This window comes from Manacus candei, unplaced genomic scaffold, assembly GCF_025592945.1.
Source record: "Manacus candei isolate 608988 ecotype Guabito, Panama unplaced genomic scaffold, ASM2559294v1 h1tg000034l, whole genome shotgun sequence".
Lineage (NCBI taxonomy): Eukaryota > Metazoa > Chordata > Aves > Passeriformes > Pipridae > Manacus > Manacus candei.
This window is the reverse complement of record NW_026138082.1, coordinates 15,419,126-15,428,727: the sequence shown is the minus strand read 5'-3', so window position 1 is coordinate 15,428,727 and position 9,602 is coordinate 15,419,126.

Sequence of the window (9,602 nt, the reverse complement as noted above, 5' to 3'; positions counted from 1 at the left end):
GGCTCCTCTTTGTGTAAAACCTTGACTCCACTACATCATTGGCAAAACACACAGATATGTGAAACTTAACTCATTCCAGCGTTGTTTTACTAGACACTGATCAGCAATCACTACTGATGTTTTCCCTTCACTTCCCTAACAGTTTTCAATAGAAGGCAAAATGTATTTTGTTTTAATTTCCTAGCTATTGTCTTTTGAGTGTGTAAACAAAACCAGATTGTGAGAATCATTAATGTACACCTTTTAACATGCAACAGTGAGTAAGAGTCAAATGAAACTCATAAGGCTGCTATTTATATCTAGCTAAATAGTTCAGTGTTGCGTACTCCCAGTGAAGAATTAATTTGATTAATTACATGAGAAGCTGATTCATTCATCTGAGAACTTCCTGTAAATATTACAAGATTCAAGTACCATGTCTGATGGCACTTAATGTTTTCCAGATGCACTTCTAATTTATAAGTTTGTGGAAGTAAAAAAATCACTCTTATCTGGATATAATTTTCCTTTTGTGCTCTCTTCATCTATTGATATTTATCTTCTGTAACAGCAAATGTATTTGGAAATATCCTAGGCTGTTTTAAAACTCTTTCTTGTCTAAATAAGTGAGGTGTGCTGACAGCTGTCTTAGTTTTCCCTCACAGTTTGGGTTAGAAGGGGACCTTGAAGATCATCTAGTTCCAATCTTCATTTCCTATTTTAGTTCTAACTTAAAATTTCTAAGTCATATTTCAGACTATCAAAAAAATCTTTTATTGCTATAACAAGTGACTGGGCATAGAAATCCTAGTTGTAGATCTGCTGCTTCTTACGCCCTTGAACAAAATTTCTTGATTTTGCTACTTTGTTGTAGACTCATTAAGACATCTTGGTCTGAGTGAGGAGGAGGGGAAATACCATTTTTTAAAATTTCACATGTACATATGGAAATTTCTTAGGAACATAAACCAGACCGTAAGCTTTCTTTTTTAATATATTGACAATGCCAACAACCGATGGTTCACTTAGGTACGTTTTTACTCCTCTGCATATTAATACTAAGTAATACTTATTCCATCAGGTATTATCCAAGAAGAGTGTCTGGAGTTCAAAAGATAGTAGGATGATGATTCCTGATGCTTCTGTTCTTTCTGTTGAGAATACTGACAGAAAAGTTAATGACTTTGTCAGTACTATCTCAGTATTGGCTCCACCTATGTTTGATATACAAATTTAGCCATTTATGACCAAGGATCACCACTAACTTAATGGTGAATCATAGCACAGCCAGAAAGTAAAACAAAAGCAGAAGGAAGATAATACAACAATCCTGTGGTCTTTGGCTATTGGTACAGCCCTGAGTTTGTTTATCTTTAGGCAATAATATAGTTCACCATTAATCTGAGCTATTAATACCATTGAAATGTCAGCTCTGAGACATGAGCAGTCCAGTCCTCAGTACAAGAGGACACTAAGCACCTGTGTGTCTCCTGGCACTTGAGAACTCCCAGGACTGAAACCAGAATTAACTGCTGTTTGTCCACAAGTAATCTTTTATACCTTGGTAAGAACATTTCTTACTGTATAACTCTATATTGAAATAATTTCAAATAAGAATTTAATTCCTTTTCTGTGTTACATTGCATAAGTCCAAGCATCTGAGTTAGACACAGTCATCCACAGTTACTCGTTACAACTTGGTCTACTGGCTAAATTATGAAACCTGACAATATGGCAATAAAGTACCAAATATCACAGGAGTTGATGGATAAACACGGTGCCAAGTGTGAGGCAGGGACAGCAGGCTAGATTCCCTGCCCATCCAAGTCACCATGGCTTCAAAAAGTAATTTTATATTCTCAGTAAACCTATGTGTCTGTTACAACATAGGGCACAGTTTCTTTCTTAGATTTCTGAAAGAAATAGTAATGATTTGTAATAAAACACAGGATTTCTCTATTCCAGACAAAATTGGATTTTTGGTGCGACTAGGTCATGTTCAGTACTTTTACCCAGGGAAATAATATTTCTCAGTGATTCCAAATTCACTTTGATTATTTTGTAGTACTAAAGTGTTGGTAACTCCAGCTCTGAATATATATATATATTCTGATATATCTTGTATTTCTCCATCAATGAAGTGTACTGTGGAGATTTAAATTTACAGAGTTTTTAGTGACTTTAAAATCAATATTGGATGAGAGTTTTTCTGGTTTCTTTTCTCTTGGCTGTATTTGTACAACATTTGTTATATGAGCTAGTTGTTAAATCACTCTGATTTCTTAGGGAAAAAAGTAAGCATATAATGCACATAAAATAGGAAGATGGGTGTTAGAGTTGATGGTGAAAAAAAGTAAAAATCTTCAAGTCCATTTTATTCCATAGGAAGTATAATTACCAGTAACCTCACCAGTGCTGAGTGGGGAGGAAAAAAATCACATATTCACACTCCTTTCTCCACCGCTGTTTCTGCAGCACTTTCCCCCTTCTTAAATCTGTTATCCCAGAAGCACTACCACCATTCATGATGGGCTTGGCTTTGGCCAGCAGCAGGTCCACCTCAAAGCCAGCTGGCGTTGGCTCTCTCAGACACAGGGGCAGCTTCTAACAGCTTCCCATAGAAGAACCCTGTAGCACTCCCGCTACCAAAACCTTGACGCAGAAACCCAATACCATGTTGAACTATTAACCACTACTCTCTAATCTCAGCAGTCCAGCCAGTTTTTCACTCATCTTGCACTCTACTCATCCAGTCCACATCTCAGTTTAGCTACCAGTACACTATGAAAGACTGTGTTGAAAGTCTTGCTTCAGATAAGCTACATCTGTAACTCTCCTTTCATCCACAAAGCTAGCCATTTCATCATAGAAGACTATCAGGTTGGCCAAGGATGATTTAACCCTGATAAATCTCTGCTGCCTGATTCCAGTCCTTCATGTGTCTGAAACGTGGAGGACTCGCTCCTTCATCTTCCCAGGAGATGACCATGTTGTAGATCTCCCTTATTGGCTTTCTAAAATATTGATGTAATACCAAAAACTGGGAAATTCTCCCAGTTGCTACAGCCTTTCAAAGATGACAAAGAGGAGCCTCACAAAGACATCAGCTGCCTCAACTCCTGTGGATGCATCTTGTCTGGTCCTATGTCCTGAAACACTTCAATTTTTCCTAACTTTATCTTCCTGTATGGTGGGTAGTGCCTCAGGGCCCATATTTTATTACTAGGCTCAGAGACCTGACTTTTGCACTAAGCAACCAGTGCAAAGAAGGCATTAAGTACTTCAGTCTTTTCTACAAATATGTCACTATGTCCTTTCTATCTTGCCTGCGCTATTTAGCCACAAGCTTACATTTTTCTTCAGCTTTTTTTCAAGGCTGCTTATCTGTAGAAGCCCTTCTTGTTGCCCTCTATGTTTCTTGGTGGTTTCAATCCCAGCTGCGTGACTTTCCTAATTCAACTCTTGCATGCTGAGATTTCCTGGTAGCCTGACCCTGTTTCCACTTTTCTGCATATTTCCTTTCTATATCTGAGCTCAGCTAGAACCTCCCTCTTCAGCCAATCTTGCTTCCTGCCATATCTCCCCATCTTCTTTGTGCAATCACAATGGACTGTTCTAGTGCTTCAAGGAGGTTTTATTTGAAGATCAATTCTTTTTTTTTTCCTTCTTGGCTCCCCAGGGATTCATGCCTACCCATTCCCTAGTCAATCTGAAGTCCACTCTCATGAAGTTCAGGTCTTTGCTTCCTTTAGCATCTTAAATTCAACCTGTTTCTCCACTTCTTTTTAGGCTTTGATCTTTACACTCTTATGAACCTTCTCAATAGATTAGCAAGACTATGAAAGATGGGAAGGATGCTCTGGCCTTTCTTCTGATGCCATTACTTCCCACCAATCCTTGCTCCCAGAAGATGATCCATGGGCATAGATGCCAAAGGCTCTGTCCATGACACCAGGCTTTGATCTGCATAACACATATTCTCCTACTGAGCCCATTTCCTTAATTGGTAGGGTCAAAAAGGAACATCACCTTGGCCCTTTACCACAGCTTAGAGCACAGCAGTTATCTTTGATCTGCTCAAGCTCTCTTTTGCCAGCAATACTTGTGGCCAGATGGGTAAGAAGTACATAGTAATAGGGAAAAGGCAGTAATAGACAGTAATAATCCAAAGGCCCCATTGGTCCTTCCATGGTGTCCCACACCAGGGCCCAGGACAAGCAATTAGCTTCCTGACAGCAGGTCTGACCTGCAGGTGGGTGCTGTGGTCCCTAGAGTGACCCAGTCTTGGCCACTGTTACCCATTACTTCATCTTTGGTTCCAGCTATTAGGGATTTTCATTGGATACCCCTGGAACTCCCCATGAACTTCTCTAATTTTAGCTATCCCACAACACTTTCTATCCCATATAAATTTTACTGTCTTGCTACATATTATAGCCAATCAAGAAGTATTTTAAATAAGAACTATCTTATTAGAGAAGTTTAAGGAAGTCCATACCTTGTTTCATTTCATATTGATTATTCTTACTCTTTCTGTTTGTCTTTTTTTCTCTTCACCTGTAATTATATAGTTTCCTTGATAACTTATTGGGAATGGATTGTTTGTAAAGACTTAATAAATTTCAGCTTACTCATTCTCCTTCGCCTACTGTTTTGTGGAACAGCTGGTAGATAACTCCCTAATTATTGTTTATTGATGCTAGAAATTCACTGACCCGCATTCTCACAGTCATTCTCCATGCTTGTTTTAAATATTACATCCTTATTCTCTGTGATCACAACTGATTATCATGGGAAAAGCAAATGCTGACAAACAGCTCTGCCACTTCATGCTTCTACTCCCTGGGACTCCTGATAACTCATTTACTTCATCAGGCTGTTTCAACACCTCCTCTTTGGATAACTTTTCGTGGGACAGTGCAAGGTTTAGATTCCCCTGAGAAGAGGACAGGGCTGATGGCTGCACAGAGAGGTGCAGGCTGATGGTTTTCACAGGATCTGTATTGTAGACCCTGTGTAACATACAGGAGGAAGGAGTGACTGGTAAACATAACTATGAACAGGCAGTTTCAATTTCCTAGTAATGCTCCTGTATTATCTTCAGATTTATAGGAACAGTTATGCTTTTAATTACATCCGGTCAGCTTAATATTTACTTGCAGATTCTTTAGCACCTAACTAGGTTACAGAAGACTGGATAGCTCCTGGATTTGACATAGGATGCTCATATCCTATAGCAATTTAATCAGCTGTGCTTCTATTTTAGTCTCTAGCATGTTGGCTTTAGATTGTAAATTGTTGACGATAGAGAGAGAGCTGCCTTCCTGCATGCTTGTCCATTTCCCAGCTCATCTGCTAGTCAGTATAAATAATAACAAATAACTGGTAAATAGGTATTTAATTTTCAGGGCTATTGATTAAGTAATATATCTAGAATCCCTATAAAATAATTAATTTTAAATTTCCTGGTAGTTTCTGCCTTCTTTCTTAAGAGCTAAAAAAGAAAGATCTTATCCGAAGTTAAGCCATGCTGATAGATCTCCATGAGCGTATAATGAAAATATATAATGAAAATATAACAGAATGGTTATATTTGCTGATTTAGTCAAACAAATTAAAATCATTCTTTAAGGTGACAGGTTTCCAAATTAATTTCAACCTAGAGAATAATCAAAAATTTAGGTCAGGATGCAAGAGAAGAACACAAGGTATAGCTTTGCTTTTGGGCAACCACAAAAATGCAGTAGTACTATGCACACTAACCAGTGTTAGTGCAAAACTGGAAAGCAAGAGAAACAAAGCCATAAAATATTAGCCTAGAAATATATATTTCAGCAAAGCTATATCTACTCAGAAAAACATAAGCACATCTTGATATTAAGCAGTAAATTAACAATTTGCCAGTATTATATTTCTAATGCCTCATTATTTTGTTAACTTAATTGAATTGATTTTAATTGAATTGGTTTATGGTCTCACCAGTACACTTTTAATTGTGACTAGAGGAAAATGGAGTGCTAGAATTCACATTATTTTTTTTCTTTTAATCAAGCTCCAGAGGAGGCTAGAGCCCCTGATGCACAGAGTACCACAATGCTGCCAATCGATGGCTTCCTACTCTCACGAGAAGCAGCATATCCCACCTCCCACTCAGTTTCTATCAGTCTACAAGACCACCAAGGTGGGAGAGTTGCCACAACATGGAACGTTCTTTCCATGTAGCATCCACAGCGTTTGTTTCAAAGTAGTTATATAGTCTGTTTTCTCATAGCTGTTACAGCTTTGGAGAGAAAAAAACCTACTTATTGAAAAACCTCAGACACCGAACAAATACCATAGAACCAATGCTGACATAGTACATATATAGTGTTTTACAGATATTAGTGTTCAGCTTGAGACTAGGCACAGAATCTTTATGTAAACTATTTATGCAAACTGGCAAGTCCAAGGATTGAAAGCTTTGAAAAAACTATAATTTGAAAAATGTACAGAGGAAACATTCATCTTTTACAGGGGGGCAGAAGAACACAATACTTGGATACTCAGAGCAAGAATGAAGTGAGTTGTAGGTGTTGTTTTGGCTTTGTGCTGAACGAAAGGTAGTTATCATTAAGAGAAAAGTAACATTGGATTGTCATTAACAGAATGAGAAAAGCACTTGGCAGGTAACAGAGAAGGAAACCCTAGAAAGAAATGTTTTCTGTGAGATGGATTTTTTTTTCCTGTGAACTGTTTGGAGAAGGAATGAAAATTACTGCCACAGATGTAATAGCAAGAATAAAAGCGGTGTTCTACATTGGGAACTCCTGAACATTTCATAACTGAAATCTGTTTGGCTATCTGCCTGGACTTATGGGCTGCACCTAGTTGGCAATAAAATGAAACAGGGCACTCTCACTGTTAGCATCACAATGGGAGTATTATGTGGAGCTAGAAACTGATGCGGAACCAGTTCACTTGTACATTAAAAAACCCTACAATGGCTGTGGATAGCACTATACAATTCCATGTTAAAGTTAAAGACCACATGCTACACCTTGGCCACATTGTGGGACACTTCTAATGGGTAAGTACTGAAGTTATACAACTCCATGAACTATACACATGACTTGTTTTGTTTTCTTCCCTTGAGCTGTAGGATTCTAATGCAAAATCTTCTTTAAAAGCCCAAAGATGGGTTATAGGACTCTTCTTTGAGTAGCTGACAGGAGGTATGTGGGTAGCAAGGAGGTCTATATGACACTTTTCATCAAATGTATATGCGACTCAAAGGCTCAGATAAATCATTGGCATTCTACAGAAAAATAAGAATAAGAAGTCATGCTAGTATTGAATTGATTAAATGATGATGATGAACTGAATATGCTAATTTCCAATTAAAAATTCTACCCACTCCTATGTGCTATGGAATACTCAGTCTAGGGAATAAAAATCTTAGAGCATCAATGGTTTGGCAGAACTGGATTATAAATTAAGTTAAAGCTGTCAGAAGAATGAAGTTGAAATCTTGACCCTGGTAAGGGTCACATGCATTTTGACTTGATCTGATCAATAACTAGTACCTAAGATATGGGCATTGCATGCTTTCAAGAGAGCTACCAGCTCACAGATGAAACTGAATACCAAGGATCCCAAATGGGACCATGATGGGAACCAGACAACTTGAAATGAGACCAAAAGAATCCAATGTGCAAATCTGAATTAGTGCCTGAAGTAATCATGCAGTGTGTACAAGAAGAAATTCACAGCATGAGGTTATGTAAATTCATCCCCACTCCAAAATGTCCCTCAGAGCCTGAGGTGCCTCCCTTTACTTCAGCTCCAGTGCCTGTGTGCTCACCTGTGTGTCTCCCCAGGCAATCCAGCCATACGGCCACCAGACAGATCAGGGTAAGTCATGGCAACCGGTGTGCCAATAATGTTGACTAAGAGAAGATTGCCCTTTGAGCTGTGGCCCACCTACCATGTACCTAAGGCAATCCCAGAAATTCTTGACTTCCAAATTTACTTCTTGGTTGAAGCCAAAATCACTGTCTCTTGCTTCCAGATTCCTTAGTCCTATTCTCATTCAATCTCTGCTTGCTGTCTTTCCAAAGTCCTTCCCTGTGACATAGACTTGCTTACCTTTATGGGGTTTGCCCTGCTATTTGTTTTAGGGCTCTCTTCACTTCCCTGGTTTCCCACATATTTCTGTTGATGCAATTCTGTTTGGCATACTCCTGAACTAATGGAGTTCCTAGCTGTGGCTTTTCCTGGTCACAATATTTAGTTGCATTTTCCAGGCTGTCTTTAACCCCCAGGAGCGATCACTTGCATCACGCCATGTCCGATAATTTACTGAGGACATTAATTTATGGGTTTTTTTTTCAAGGCATGGAATTGGACTCCCTCCTCTTTTCAGGTGTAGCCAGGGAGCCTCTGGTCTTGTTGAGCCAGAAAGAAAACATTAATGGTGATACGACTGTGAGACAGAACATATCTTGTAGGTAGGATATTCAGAATATTCCGGAATTAAGGCTACCATTTCCATCACTATTTCTACCCCATACCTGAACTCTTGGAAAAAATGGAAGCCAGTACAGCATTTTGTACAGAGCCTGCTATTACTGCATGAGTTAAACAAGATCCAAATATGCAACCACAGGGAGTCCCAGCATAGATTTAGGCCAAGCAATACCTGGTTTTTAGCTCTTTGTTAGACTTAGGCAAGAAGCAGGCACCCAACACTCAGTCCTGTGAAGACTGAGGCAACTCTGAGTATGTGGGGAGGTGAATCCCTAAGTACCTGGGGCACTTTCAAGACAAACAGGGAGGCAACCCTGGAATTTAGGTGCCCACAGGCTTAGGTGACGAATGTGGAATGTCAGGACCATAGTTTGGAACTTACGTGTTTTATGTGGGACACAGGCAGGATTTTGGCCCCTGTGTACTTTATTGCTTTTTTATCGCCAACTCCAAAGCGTGGGAATCCAAAGCAATCTTTATATATTCTGACAGTGAATTATCAGAATCTCAAATGTTTGCATGCATGCATGTACTGTTTCTGGAGGAAATTTCAAAGCTCTATTACATTGGAAAAGAAGACAAAATATTTGGTGACAAAGTTGATGATAATCCATTCCCATTTTTCTGTAATTTGCTTATGGGCTTTAGATTGGGAGTTTTGATTGTTTGTTTCGTTTTTTTCCACAGATATTGTGCCATATACTGGAACAGTTTTATATCAGAACAGTGATTGTTTCTCTTTTGAAACAATAAAAAGGGAGAATCAATTATGTGAATAAATAGTGATATCTCAGCCTGTGTGTTAGTTAATTTCTGTAACAACTTTAAAGATTTTGAGTTTGTATTTGTTGGATTTTCATTGTAACTCCAAAATTAGCATGTTTCAGGGTTTGGGTTTTTTTTAAATTTCACGTACAATGTGTAGTCAAGCTAGATGGGTATTGAGTATGATAAAGTCTAATCTAGATACTCAATCATCTTCTTTTTCACCATGTTGGAATGATACCAAACAGGAGAAGGATAATTTGTTGCATAATACACTTCTATGGTATGAAGTACTACGAACGGTTGCAAAATTGTGTTGGTTCAGATAAAAGCTAGACTGACTTGTTCTGTTG